Below are 16,290 nucleotides of genomic sequence, written 5' to 3'. Positions count from 1 at the left end.
ACTTTAAAAGAGCAAAGCCAATGAGCCCAAGGAAATGGAGATGAGGGTGAGAGTGCTTGACCAGCATGACTACGACTATCAAAAGCAAAAATAATGATTGTGCAAAAACTCATAAATCAGAGCAAAGATAAACTAGTGGAAAAAAGGACAAAATTCCAAGTTCAAAAACGGTGGTCCGACTTAAACAATCAAGAGCAAATTAGGCTTATGAGAATCCGAAAGAACATTTAAAAAAAACGGAGTATTTAAAGTGGTTATTAAAAATGCTTTAAACTAGTTAGTAAACAATGTTAGTAATTAATAATGATTAATATTAGTAAAAATTTGACATCTATATACAGAAAGAAGAATGCACAATGAATTGTGTTGAGTAGTGAGTGAAAAGTTAAAATGGAAGATGATGTAACTACTATAAAAGAAGTCACAGAGATAATTGGAGAAATAATAGAGGCACCAAAAGAAGGTAATTCAAAACTGTTAAAAAAAATAAAAAAGTGAAGAAAACATAAGGGACACACTGTACTATTATATTGGATCCCACCGCTATACACCAATGCAAAAATGAACTGAAACGTTCGAAATATGCATAGGAAATAGAACATCCCCTGGGTAAACATTTATACACAAAAAAGCCTTGCGTTGTTCTAAAACCCATGAATCTGAAAAATTCAGAATGTAATGGATAAAGACAAAAAGCAGACTCGGCATATAATCTCTATATTTTATTGCCATGGCTCGCATCTCGGGATTCATGTGCATGTACTTTAGAATGTCCTGATGTTCATTGGGCCTAGTCAACAAGTATGTAGAAGCAAGTACCAGAAAACCTGCTGTCCAGTTGTCATAAGATTTAACAGCCTCGTCAGCCCCCCCCCCCCAATATTTCATTTTTGCTTGCGTAAGTTTAGCCTTTCCTAGCTCCGTATTGCTAAAGACATCTACATAAATTCCGTGGTCAATCTTCTGCCACGCATTGTCGCAGAGGCCCCTTAATATAGCTGTGTTAGCACATCTGACAATGTCCTCTCTTGTGGGAACCCCTTGTGTATTGTACTCAAAACCTTGGAATCAGAGCTTGGTCCATCCACATATGAGAAGACCTCATACTCGCCATGCACCTGCACCTGAACACCTGGCCCTCCTGCCACTTCTTCAGAAGCTTCCACTGCCGTAGCCTGATCGCCTTCCACAGCTCTAGAACTCTGTCTCCCCGATCTCATATCAACCCCGATGACCTGTACATCTGGAGATAAGGATATATTAGACATAGCCACTTCAGGTAAACCACCTACTACTGTCTGACTACCTCTTAAATTTGCTGTATCAATGCACGCCTATGAACCTCCCATATAGCCCTTACTATTTCCCCTCTGATCATTCTGGGCTGAGGTTAATGAAGCACTGGCGGTAGAATTAAGAACCAAATTAGAAGCAGAGGGCTGTGAAACATTCAGTCCTGATGTTAAACAATGAGAAATTTGGGGTGGTGCATCTGACTGCAGTAAAGGGCCCTGTGTGTAGGACATGGGTCCATATGGGTAAAATGCATGCGAGTTGTGAGGGGAAATTAGAAAAATTATATGGAAAAACTGTTTGTCCACCATATTGAAAATCTTGAGATTGATGCAATGGTTGCAATTGATGATGTGTAAGGGGAAGAAAAGCGGCAGGGGGGAAATGATTGATGTTTGGGGTGCTGAAAACCAGAAAAAACAGGTGCTTGTGGTGGAAAAGGACAAAAGGAGCCTGAAGGGGGAGCCTATAATGGCACTGTAGGAGGATTAACTTCCTGGAAAAAAATGGGGGACTGAGCAGAAAGAGGTGGTGCTTCTGAGTGATCTTTGGCAAGCCAGATGTGAATAATGAGCCTGTGGATGATTGATTTGACGTAGGGGGCAATGTCCCTCTGGGCTGTGGGTGTATCTGAGCATGAACCAGAAATTGCTGGGTTACGGACAATGAGGAGTTAAAACCTGATCTAGACTACCCCTTGAATTGCCTGTCTGAATTGGTATAATGGGCTGAATCTGACTAGCTAAATGTGGGTAAAGGATGGTGGCAATGGAGGAAACGAGGTGTGTGAGGGAGAGGTATAATATTTCCTAACTGATCGGAGACAAGTTGGGAGGGGGGGACAGAAGAGCTGCCTGGGCGTGATAGACCTGCTTAAAAGTGAAGGGGTGCTGGAACTGGAGGAGGTGATGTCAATGTCCATGCAAATGGTCGATTGAAGGAGAGGAGGGGGCGCAGATCTGATAGGTAAAGCCAAGGTCATGCATGCATGCACAGTGGGTACCTGATTCGTAGCAATGGACTCTGCAGAGTTGTGAAGCCGGCGAACTATGGCAGAAACCGAACGATCTCTGCCACCGCACTAAGGGGGCAGAGATCGAGGGCCTGGATCATTGCAGGGAACGGGGCATTCTCCACCCGCTGCTGGGATCTTGATGTCTGCTCGTCTGTGTCTGGGGGCAGTAGAAAGAGAAGGGAGGAGGGGGTGGGGAGTGAGGGTGAGAAGTCTCTCGGAGCCTGACAGGAGGGAGAGTGTTAAGGCGGGGACGAGGCATAATGGGATTATATCTAAATGGCAAAAGGAGGGGAATCATAGAAAAATGAAGGGAGAGAAAAAATTGGGGAAATTACTAAATAAGAGGGCTCAGAAAGAAATAGTGAAGGGAAATTAAAGAAAGGAAATGTATGAATGCAAAGTAAGAAACAATAGTGAATGATAGTAGAAATAAGAATTGATAAAAATCGAAATATGAATAAAAAAGACAGTTCATTAAAGTAAACTTAGGTTTTTCTGAGACAGGTATGTCCTCTGGAAATCCTGAAGAGAAAGAGGGAAACTGCCATGACCTGTCTCTTATAATGTTATGTCTAACCCGTCCCACAAAACCTCATTGGCTCATTCAAAATCCTAGGGAAAAACTTAACCCTTAACAGTAAGTGCTATAATGTAAATGCGAGGCCATTTAAAAGCATTCATCCCCATTCGGTCCTCATTTTTCCTTATATACACATATAGGAAAAGACAAATGTCATATGGAGCGTATAAAACAAGTTTAATATTGTTTCTCCATTAAAAACACATTATTCCCATTTGACTGACATTCTGACATCACACCACGTGGGAGTGGTAGTGACAACATCAGAAATTTAAATTAGGGATGTGCACCGGCCACTTTTGGTGTCTCGTGTTTTGTGTTTTGGATTCGGATTTGCTTGAGGTTTTGGATTCGGATTTATTTTGAAAAAAAACATAAAAAGTGCTAAAAACCAGTTTTGTGGGGTTTTTTTCACTCCTACGCTATTATTAACCTCAATAACATTCAATAACAATCATTTCCACTAATTTCCAGTCTATTCTGAACACCTGACAATATTGTTTTTAGGCCAAAAGGTTGCACCGAGGTAGCTTGAGCACATAATGCCAAAAAAAGAGGTACAAGATGGAATTGTTCTGGGCCCTCCCTCCCACCCCTCGCGAGATTCAACGCGAGACTTGGACGACAGAGCCTCGTTTTCATTTTTTTGCCCGCCGGAAATATCCGAACAGTGCTCGGATCCCGTTCGGATCCGCACTGTTCAGGTGGGCTCGGATTAGCGGAATCCGAGCCCGCTCATCTCCAATTTAAATATACATGGAAAAGGAGTCACTGCTTGAGGAACTATCGGCAGTTGGTGGAGCAATCAGTCATGATTTCATACACACTGCAGGATAGAGAGGCAGTTGGCATGAGATTTATAGTTCTGCTGAACAACCTAACGAAATGATGATCTGTCCTTTGGATCGACTGTCGTTCATCGTGTAAGTATACACACTAATGTGATTTTGGGCCAAACGGTCGTTTATCGGGTATTTGGGCTGATAATTGTCTGAAAAACCTGTAATGTGTCTGTATTACCCAGTATTGTTTCATTACTGTGTTTGTTCCCATTTGTAAAGAGCTATGGAATTTACTGGCACTGTATAAATAAATGTTAATGAATTACTGCTTTAGTTGATGAAAGGAAGTTGAGCTGTCTGTTAAGGAATGCGAGGTGGTAACATAAATTTTTGTAGGGTTTATGTTGGTGTTTGCTATAATTTATTAATTGTGCTGTCATATTTTCTCATGAAGGTTGGTGGAGATTACATCATCAGACGGTTGTTGCATATTAGTAACACACATTTCAAAATATTTTGTTTAAATGCATTACATAGCGAGCAATGTATTAAACAGTAATGGCAATTACTGTTATCAGATCATTTAGTGTAAGGTGAAATGCACCATATCCAATGGAATATCAAATGTGCCCTTAAGCATTCAAGAATGAATGCATTTTAGTATGCACCAACATGTAATAAAATGCTTCACAAACCCTCTACTAGAATTAATTAATAATGATTCCGCAGCTCCAAACTTAACTGCTTTATAATTGTACTACATATTCAGTATTATTAAATTAGATGTAGTCTCAGAGAAACATGGGCCCTAAGAGTCTGGTTGGCAAGCTTTTAGATATATATTATATATAGGTTGTTAGATGTAGCTAACACTGTATAAGACCTTCATGCAGGTGAACTTTTATAAAAAAAAAAAACAATTTGCGAATATACCTATTTAAGTTCCTTGACTCGGTCATGATATTATATCAATACATTGCGTCCAAACCATCTGAAATAAATTACAGACATATAGTAAAGAAAATTCAGGCATGTTGTAAAGAGTGGTATGTGGTACCTGGCAATATTATATATATATATATATATATATATATATATATATATATATATATATACACATACATACATACATACATACATACATACACACATATATATATATTTTATTAAAGTAATTTTATAGTTTTCCAATAAGCATTGTCTAAGCGATTTCTTGTGTTTCCGAAGCACAAACAATTTATTTAGCAGAAGCAAAAGTTTTAGCAGCTCAATACATAATTATAATACAGTACAGCCAATACCAAATACATACATACTGCCATGCTTAGCTGCACTCCGCTGGTACCATCTACAGTACTTCAGTCCAGAAGACTCTGGTCAGAGATGACTGCAGCTAGTCCCAGCAAAGCTGTATATATACACTCAGTGTTACAGAGAAAACAATACAGATGATGTGGTTTGCTTTTATGGGTCCAGGCTTCAGGAGGGTCCAGTATAATGTAGGTCATAGGCCAGTTCAAACAACCCCCTCCAAGGGTGGGGGTCTGCTCTCCATTTGATGACTCTGATTCTCCCGCCCAGAAACCAGTTTCAACTAGTCTATTTACATAACACAGATGGCATAATTTTAAACATTTATTCCCTAACATCGCTAACTAGAGTATGCAATGTGCGATCCCTTCGGCGAATGAACCGGACAACTGCGGATAAATAGGGGATTAAAATGATACTAAACATGACATATTTCCTGTAACCTGAACCTTAAATATCACTAAAGTGTACATATAACCTTATAATATGTATAACTATAAACCAAATATCATCTGCTCATAAACGACTGTGGAATGGAGCCATTATAAATACGAAATATATAAATAAATGAATGTGAGAGTGCGAATGTATGCGTGCGTATTTTATCGTGCGATTGCGCCATGCCACATGTTACGTGGTGTACCGATCGCAATCGCACGGTAAAACAATATTAAGCAATATACTTTCATTCATCCAATTATATGGCTTCGACAATTTATACACACACACAAATATTTATATATATTTTTGTGTCAGGTGAGTCCCAGGTGTCCCATGGCTGCTAGTGCTTGGGAAAGTCTTGCCTTTAAAAGCTGTGTTCAGGTAAGCCTTAAGCCCAGATAAAATAGCATAGCTTTTGATCATGTTAGGACTGACCAGAATGGGAAGACTTTGGCGACAGTTGGTCAGCTTAACATATATTGCAATATGTGGAACTAACAATCCCTGTTTTTAATATAGAACAGTACTTGGTATAGCATTAATTATGTGTTTGGAGAGTGCCGAGTATCCTTGTTTTCTTGTCTTTAAAATGTGGGCAACCCCCTCTTGCACCCCAGTCTGTGCATGGTGAGTGCAGAGGATCCATGTCTGTTTTTGTGTATATGTATATACATATATATATATATATATATATATATATATATTATATATGTATATAAATATGTATATATATATGTGTGTGTGTGTGTATATATATATATATATATATATATACACACACACAAGTTAACCCGTGCATGATACTCATGCATTCTAGTCAAATCAAGCTACTTAAGGTGTTAAAAAGGTTCTTGTCATGCATTTGGGCCATAGCCCAGGCCTCCTCAGGGGAAGAGCGTTACTTCCCGACGCATGCGCCCTTTTTTAACGTGGTTTTGTCCACATGTCACCACCTCATCATTTTTCTTCATCACCTCATCCTTCATCTTTATCGCCACATCTATCCGGTTGTCTATCCAGACACAGGGATCTCTCTCAGCGGTCCTGAGTATCACACTGCTCTCGCTCTGTCACCCCCGGCAACCACCAACCACTCCCCACTGTCACCCCCGACAACCACCAACCACTCCCAACTGTCACTTCTCCTTCAAGAAATATATATATTTTTTTAAAATCTTTATAAACACTTTTAACAATTAACAAATTAAATTAACAAATTAAAAACATCTTAGTATACCAAATTTCAGCCCTTTCTGAGTTTTTTTCCCCACACACACTAAGAATTTAGTAGGTCAGTGTATAACTTCGCCCAGCAGGTGGCGCTGCAGCTTGTTTTTTTGTTTTTTTCCACACACAGACACACGCCACTAGGCTTTTATATAGTAGATACACATACATATATATATATAGCCACTTGTTAATATGGCACCTGTCAAGAGGTGAAAGCAGGAAAAATGGTCAAACGTAAGAATCTGAGCAACTTTGACAAGGGCCAAATTGTGATGGCTGGGTCAGAGCATCTAATCGAGCATCTGTGGAATGTGCTGGAAAAACAAGTCTGAGCCATGGAGGCCCCACCTCCCAACTTACAGAACTTAAAAGATCTGCTGCTAACGTCTTGGTGCCAGATACCACGGGACACCTTTAGAGGTCTTGTGAAGTCCATGCTTTGATGGGCCAGAGCGGTTTTTGTGGCACAATAAGTAACTACACAACATTCAGTTGGTTGTGTAGTTGTATGTTGTGACTGATCGATATATATATTATTCTCTATATATGTGTGTGCGAATATATACATATATATATATACACATACACAAGTTAACCCGTGCATGATACTTATGCATTCTAGTCAAATCAAGCTACTTAAGGTCTTAAAAAGGTTCTTGTCATGCATTTGGGCCTCAGGGTAAGAGCGTTACTTCCGGACGCAAGCGCCCTTTTTAATGTGTGTTCGTGAGGTAAAATTACCTCACGAAAATGAGTTTGACCCCTCAATTCGTAAATTGAGCCTTTACTACTCCTCCCACGGGGGGAAGGGGGGATGATGGAAGTTAACTGACTTCACTATTCTAATTTTTTTGTCAAAAAATGTCAGTATACCAAATTTCAGGTCAATTGGATGAGTCCTTTCTGAGAAAATAGTTTTTTCCACACACACACACACACACACACACTAACACACGCCGCTACACATGTGTGTTCATGAGGTAAAATTACCTCACGATAATGAGTTTGACCCATCAACTCGTAAATTTAGCCTTTACTACCCCTCCCACGTGGGGAAGGGGGGATGATGAAAGTTAACTGACTTCACTATTCTAGATTTTTTGTCAAATAATGTCAGTATACCAAATTTCAGGTCAATTGGATGAGTCCTTTCTGAGAAAATAGTTTTTTCCACACACACACACACACACACACACACTAACACACGCCGCTAGGCTTTTACTTTTATAATATTAGACAATGCTAAGAATTTAGTAGGTCAGTGTATAACTCCGCCCAGCAGGTGGCGCTGCAGCTTGGTTTTTTTTTTCCCCACACACAGACTAACACACGCCACTAGGCTTTTATATTATAGATATAGATAGATAGATATATATATATATATATATATATATATATATATATATATATATATATATATATATAGCTTCAATTCTATGTGTACGTTATAGTTTTCTTTTATATGAATTATGATTATTGAATGTTATGATTTGCTCTTTCAAGTTCTATATGTACTTTGTAATTATTATAATAACGTATTAATCACATCAAGACAAGTAACTCACTTGGTCCAGCAGCTGAACTGAGATGATATACAGTAGATTTTCTGAATACCATCTCAGTTCAGTTGCTGGACCAAGTGAGTTTACTGTCAAAAAGAGATTCTGTAGTCTTTTCTGGTGATCTCCACAGCCTCCTTGGTAACAGAAGCTGCCCCTCTCCTGGCTCTGTTTCTTGCAATGAGTGTGACACGGAATAAAAACACTGGTCTATACACAGTTATTCCAAACTCCAAGGGAGCTCAGTTATTATAATTGGTGAATAGTCAAGGTTGCCAGCAGCTGCCTGTTTAATGATTTTCTATTGTAACTGGTTCATGTTTTGTGTCTCTGCCTTTCGCTGTCTTTTCGATTTCCAATCCACACCACCATAAGCTGCACAGAAAGTTATGTGATATATTGGGGAACATTTTATTTCATAGCAGGTTTTCCACTAACAAACGTAGGCTGCTAGATCTAGTGCCATTTGGTGGTACTGTGTGCACATGTACTTTTTAATATGTTCTGCATTCACTACATGTCCAAAAGTATGTGGACACACCCATTGCCAACAGGTGCATAAAATCAAGCATACATCTCAGTAGTCAAACACATACTTGCCTACTTTTTAAATCTGTACTTTGGGAAATCCTGGAGTACAGATCATGTGACAGAGGGTAGGAGGGGGCGTGACAACATAATTATGTCACTAAAGCCCCGCCCCTACTATAAAATACAGAAATTCAAGGTATAGAATAGTAGTGGGGGCGGGGCTTAATGTCACAATTAAGCCCCGTCCCGCCATTCAATGCAGTGAATTTTGGCATTTTACAGGGTCTGGGAGGTTTGCCTACTCTTCCGGGAGGACTACCTGAAATTGGTGAGCCTCCCAGAAATTCCGGGAATGTAGGCAAGTATGGTCAAACATTAGCTTTAGAATGAGTCATACTAAAATCACAGTGACTTTCATCATGACACTGTCATAGGATGGCAGCTTTCCAACAAGTCAGTTCATTCAATTTCTGCCCTTCTAGAGCTGTTCCACTACACAACATTCAGTTGGTTGTGTAGTTGTGTGTTGTGACTGATCGATATATATATTATTCTCTATATATGTGTGTGCGAATATATACTATATATATATATATATATATGTATATGTATACACACACACATATACACAGGGCCAGACTGGCCATTGGGCACTTCTGGCAAATGGAAGGGCCGATGGCTAGTTGGGCCGATCCAGCGGGGCAGGATGCCCGTACGAGCAGCGCAGCTCACTTCGCGCTGCTCACCGGACAGTTTCAATGTGATGTGCGGCCATGTGATTTTAATCACATGGGACAGCACCTGTCAAGTGGTGCGTGTCCCATGTGATTACTGGCCGCACATCACATTGAAACTGTCCGGTGAGCAGCGAGGTGACAAGGCAAGTGTGTCCCTCACCTGGGGGGGGTTTGGGCGGCTGGCGCTGTGTCTCTCACTGGGGGGAGCTGGCTGGTGCTGTGTCTCACTGGGGGGGGTCTGGCTATTGCTGTGTCTCTCACTGGAGGAGTTGGCTGGCGCTGTGTCTCTCACTGGGGGGGGGGGCTGGCTGGAGCTGTTTCACTGGGAGGGGCTGGTGCTGTGTCTCTCACTGGGGGGGCTCTGCGCTGTGTCTTTCACTGGAGGGCTGGCGCTGTGTCTCTCACTGGGGGGGCACTGGCGCTGTGTCTCTCACTGGGGGAGACTGGTTGTGTCTCACTGGGGGGGCTGAGTCTCACTGGGGGGCTGTGTGACTGGCTGGCAATTGTGTGTGTATCAGTACATTGTGTGGAGTCTGGATATATATATATTAGTGTGTGTGGGGGGGGCCATGTATATATTAGTGTGTGTGTGGGGGGCCATGTATACATTAGTGTGTGTGTGTGTGGGGCCATGTATATATTAGTGTGTGTGTGGGGCCATGTATATATTAGTGTGTGTGTGTGTGTGGGGCCATGTATATATTAGTGTGTGTGTGTGTGTGTGTGTGTGTGTTTGGTGAGCCATGTATATATTAGTGTGTGTGTGTGTGTGTTTGGGGAGCCATGTATATATTAGTGTGTGTGTGTGTTTGGGGAGCCATGTATATATTAGTGTGTGTGTGTGTTTGGGGAGCCATGTATATATTAGTGTGTGTGTGTGTGTTTGGGGAGCCATGTATATATTAGTGTGTGTGTGTGTGTTTGGGGAGCCATGTATATATTAGTGTGTGTGTAAGGCCATGTATATATTAGTGTGTGTGTAAGGCCATGTATATATTAGTGTGTGTTTGGGGAGCCATGTATATATTAGTGTGTGTGTGTGTATGTGTTTGGGGAGCCATGTATATATAGTGTGTGTGTGTGTGTGTTTGGGGAGCCATGTATATATTAGTGTGTGTGTGTGTATGGGGCCATGTGTATATATAGTGTGTGTGTGCGCGCGCAGTATTTTAATATAATATGTGAGGGAAGGGAGGATCTTAATATAGTGTGGGAGGTAGGCTATTTAACGGTGGAGTGTAGGGGGGGGCTAATTATTTAAGGTGAGGTGAAAGAACCTTTAATTTCATGCTGGGGTGGTTTAGGGCTATCAATTGAATATGGTGCTGATCTTGGGGAGGAGGGCTATTTATTAAATGTGAATATGAATTATTTATTGCTGAGGATGGTTGTGGAAAATGGCTATATTTATTAAACTTTGATGCTATTTAATTTATTGCTGGGACTGTCTGCAATTTAATGTTCGGGCTGTTTGGAGGGAAATAGGTCTACTTATTAAATGTGAATATTATTATTGTGGGGACTGGAGAGAGGCCTAATTATAAAACGTGAGTGCTATTGTTTTAACACCGGGGCTGGTTGGAGTTTTCTAAATCTCATGTACCCCATTTTTTTCAGAATTGGGCATCCAATATTCCAGGATCAAGACAAAAAAAGAACTGAGCTAAAGGAACCAGCTGCTACAAGTGGTGAAAGTGACCAAGACAGGTAGGAGAGAGCAGGACAGTCTGCCAACTGTCCTGAATCTGGTGGGGCAGTCCTGAATTTGGGTGACTGTCTCACTTAGTCAGGATTTGGTTTGACTGCAAGGACAGTTGGGAGGTATGTCCCGCTTCACAATGTACTGCTTGTGAAGGCAGAGCTGTGTGCTTCTAACAGTAGTGCACACAGTATTGCCTGTGTATTTGTCTAAAATGATAACCATGTTACATAATAGGGGCCCTGCTGTCTTAAATACCCTGGGCTCCCTGAGCCTTAATCCAGCTCTGGTTAGAGGAAGGGAGCTGATAGCTGCTCTCAGTTCCCGGACAGGACAGAGCCTGCAGAGGAAGCAGAGGAGCTCTAAGTATCACAAGATTTGCTAATCTCGTGAGACAAAGAGCTTCCCTGCTCACTCTACAGGAAGTTCCCACCCTTATGGATGTCAGCAGCACCAGAAGCATCCCCACTGGGGATGGCGTGATGTGGCGGAGAGGGCGTGATAAATGTACTGTTTTACTATAATGTATGTATCAATGCCCCATGTTGGCCACACTCACAACACAATGTGGTCACGCCCTTTTCGGCACACACAGTTTCTTTCATGCTGGGACTGAGGTGGGCCTGTGTACTATAAATGCCAGGGCTGATTTTTAGTCCCAATCCGGCCCTGTATGTATGTATGTATGTATGTATGTATATATATATATATAGATATATATATATATATATATATATATATATATATATATATATATATTTATTTGCACCATGCTTTCTTGTGTCTATCCTCTCTGCAACAGGTAGTGAAGAAAATAAAAAAAGCTAGAGTCCGTGCTGTGTTTTAATTATTGTTTAAAGAGAAATGTGTTCTTAAGCACTATGTCCACAGCAACAACATTAATCACAATTTGTTTTGTCAGTAACAATTGTTTACAAGTGTGTATAAAACATTTGTTTATCTAAATGAACACCCGTAGCAACACTATGCACAGAAAAATAACAAGCAACATTTTCTATTTTGTAAAGCACATGATATGTTTTATAAGAAGAAGAAAACATTTAGCTTTTAGTTGTTAATTTTTTTTTATTTGGTTTCAAGTGAAATCCCCACTGGGTGGAGGCATGGAGCTTCATACCACTAAAGCCAGTGTATGAAAACTGAACTTTGACACCAGAAACAAACTTCTAAGAGTCTCAAGGTTGCTGTCAGATTAAAGAAGGTATTTATAAAAAAAAATAAAAAATTGTTTTTCTTATAAATACTTTTATAATGTGCACTGACATTATTTGAACTGCACCTCTTGACTTTCTTTTTAAGGCAGTAAACTCCAATCAGTCCTCCAGATGTGCTAAACTCTGTTAAAGAAGGAACTTTAGTGTATTGACACTGAAGACTTCAAATCCAAACAACATTATCACTTTCCAACACAGATAACCGATTACACAGCCCAGGAGAAAAAAATTGGTGAAGCCTGGGCAGAGGTGAGTTCTCCTAACTTTTCATGAATGGGAGTCCCACATATATGCTAGTTGGGGGGAGAGGGATAATTACTAACAAAATATTTTTCACTTGACATATCCTTTTAAGTCAGCAATGGACCCTCTGAGCCTTCAACTGCGGCCTCCAGCTCCTTAATGCATTATTATTATATTTGCTTGTTATAGCTTGTAACTCTTGTTTAAAATGCCTGCTGATATATTATTACTGATAGGTGTCTTTCTTTAAGTAAATGTATTGTTTTTAAGTGTAAGTTTTTACTGAGATTATGGCTAATGTGCATTCTTTCTGAAAGGTTAGAGTGACCCCACCTTGCTGCCCATTAAGTGTATCAGGATGCTGATCACTGCTTTAAGTTATGTATTTGTGTGATGTGCTACTATTTCTGAAAAATGTTGAAATGTGATATCCAATGAGTGAGATGTGACATCTAAAAAAAAATATGTGTTACAAAGTAAGTTTATATTTTTGCATAATGTATAATATCACATTGTGCATGTGCTATAGTGTTATAAATCAGTTTCTGTGTCTGTCTGACTTTGTGTGTGCGGACATGTTCAAAAGTCTATTCAGTTATGTCACAATGTAGCAGCCTGGTGTAGACTAACTACTGTCAAGTAATTGCAGAGGTGACCACCAGCTGGTATCAGCACAACGAAGCAAGGAGGCATCGAGTCTCACGCACCCACTGTATTTACCAGGGACCCTTGCAAAGAGGTATGGACTTTGCTGTGAAGGGTGTGCAGGTCGCTGTTCTCTGAGTTAGTCACCAGTGTAGTGGCGAAGAGGACAGGAGTAGTCAAACGATCTGGGTCAGACCCAGCCGAAGGCGAAGTACACAGGGATGATCCAAGAGTAGCCACCGAGCCAGAGGTCAAAACCAGAATGAGCTATAAGGTACCAGAGCGAGATCCAGAGGGGGAGTCCAAAACAAGCAAAGCCAGGATCCAAGTTCAAGCAGTATGTGTATATATGTGTATATATATATATATATATATATATATATATATATATATATATATATAATACTTCTCTTATGGGTATATTCAATTAGGATTCAGGAGCTCGATTACACGGGGATGCGGCTATAAAGTGCCAGTACGGATTTCACAGGGGTGCGCACAGAAATCCATGATGTTGCTGTACCGGGACCTATGCGGCCGCGCGTAATTGCTGCCGCGAATACTAATTAAATATGCCCCTTATTATAAGGCCATTGGAGCTCAACTTCTCACTTTCTGCAAATGATTTGGTCATTTATCGATACCCCGGGGTAGGAATCCTGTATTTTTTGCCTACACAGATCTGGATGCCCGCGGAGAGACTTGAGTTGCCAGCTGTATAACAGCGATTCATTACACAGGTTGGAGTTGAATTACACTATACTTTCCTTCACACAGGGTTTAACATCTCTCCGTTATACTGTGTTTATTTGAACTCTCAGCGGAATGCACACATAGTTGTGCCTATTATTGAGATAACCAGCGCACTGATAGCTGGCAATTGACTATCTATTACTATCACGATTTATCTGTATTGTGCAAAGATCTGGGATCTTTCCTGTATTATCACTTTGAATTCTTTGGACTGTGTTCCTACTACGACTGATAACAATATTAATGGTTGTACATTTTGTTTGCTTTTCTACATATGTGCATATGTTTGCATTTTTTAATTATTTAAAGGTTTATTAAATATATGGTTAAAGTTTTGCGCTACTTTTCCCCTTTTTTGCCTTATTATAAGAGCTGCACCACAGTAGGCAGGCTAAAGAGCCAAGCCTTTATGTTATAGTGGGAGTGGTGAGAATCTTCAACCGGTTTATTATATATTGCTTCACAGCTAATCTAGCGTAAATGTGCTTCTGCTATTACGCAAACATGCCCTTAATGCACTTAGCCTATGTTACACCTCCCACCCCCCATCCCACCTCTCCAGTCAGAAGCAGGTGCAAATGTCAGATGCAAGTAAGTCCTGTTATATTCATATGTATTGTTTGCAATAAAGAATCTCTGATGCGATCGCTGTTGTTTCACAGCACATAGATTTTATTTGCAAGGTATTAAAAAGCATAGTTTGGCATACATACACTTGCGTCTGTTAACAATAACACAAGCGTCTATCAGAACAGTCCGTTTTCCAAAGCCAGAGATGAACAATTTATACACTGTACAGTTGTAAAAAGCAGTGATATCACAAAGTAACAGTGTTAAGGTCTTCATTCATAGGTCGAAGGTTCTTGACCTACCAAAATTCAACATGTCATTGGATTCCTCTGGTCATTGGTCCTTGAAATTGCCAGGTGTCAATCTTTAGATTCCTGTCTCTAGATCTGAGCAAACTAGCTCCCTGAACTGGAATTTATTGTATGAAATGTAATATTATTTATAACTATCATTTACAAGGTGTGATTGTTACATAAATAGCAACCGAAACATTCTACAAATCTACAATTTATGTTAGTGAAGGGGACATATACACACATATATGCAATTGTTCTAATTATTTGTATTTTTATGGTTTAAATTGATTGAAATTTAAATTGTTTTAGGGTGTCTGGAATAACTGATAAAAGTGAAAGCAATGTCCAAACAAGCAAGAATAAATGGCTTTACAGGCTGGATAAATATGCGCCTGTTGGAAGTTAATGGACATGTTAATAATGTCCTACGTGACTTGTTCCAAGGCACAAATATGAAGATCCTTCTTGAAAGTAAGTTTGCCTGTCAACTACTGGGATGTTTAAATGGCAATGCAGTTTTATTTTTGCTACAGGTTTATTTAAAGAGCAAATAAAGCCACTATTTGACGTGTACATATTCGTATTCAGGGACTGTCTATTACTGACCTGAATAATAGTTTGACTTTACTAGAGTATTTGACTTGTTGTAGACCAATTCTTTGTATAAAGGTCACAGAAATCCTAGGTGACTTCTAATATCTGCAATGATTTACCATAGATGGTGCATTATTCCCTATACTTATGTACAAATATTATTTAAAGGATGCTATACATATAGTAACATTGCTTGTGTATTATATAAATGTTTAAACCAAAGAACTTAGCATAGGTTTGCAACTTTAAATAAGCAAATCTACTGCAAAAAGGTGTGTAAAAAAAATAAAAAAATAAATGAAAAATAAAATGTGGTACCTAACTCTAGCAGTGAGGTTAACAATTGTGGCTTCATAACATTAAATGGTGACAACAGTCACTATAAAAAAAATTGAAGAGATCACCATGCTAGTTGTATTTGGACAGGTCCAATAAAAAAGATGTTATTTGATAATGAATCTAAACTTATAAATCAATTAATTGATTCAGCAGAAATCAGTGTAAAATGAAAATATGTACCCATTATTGTCTATTATTCTAGTTCACAATAGAGTACAATTTTTTGTTGTTCATTGGTTTCTGCTTAACAATTTAAGAAATGTATTAATTCATCAATTTAGATATATTACTATATCACATTTTTTATTAGCCCTGCCCAAATACAACTAGTGCTGCCATCTTATCCCTTTTTGTCAGTCACAGGACCTGCTGACCACCTGGTTGGTGTCCGGCGCTCCCACCCACCTCTGACCGCCACTCTTCTCTCTCAGTGGGTC

General features: G+C 39.7%; 1 long non-coding RNA gene across 1 annotated transcript in view; it reads right to left on the bottom strand.

Annotated features, from left to right (window-relative positions):
• The window catches only part of LOC142150075 (uncharacterized), a 400,752-nt gene that overhangs the window by 315,122 nt on the left and 69,340 nt on the right, over positions 1-16,290 (bottom strand). The window lies entirely within an intron of this gene.

Source organism: Mixophyes fleayi, chromosome 4 (assembly GCF_038048845.1).
Source record: "Mixophyes fleayi isolate aMixFle1 chromosome 4, aMixFle1.hap1, whole genome shotgun sequence".
Classification (NCBI taxonomy): Eukaryota; Metazoa; Chordata; class Amphibia; order Anura; family Limnodynastidae; genus Mixophyes; species Mixophyes fleayi.
Note: the sequence above shows the minus strand (reverse complement) of the source record. Positions and strands in the feature narration are given on the sequence as shown.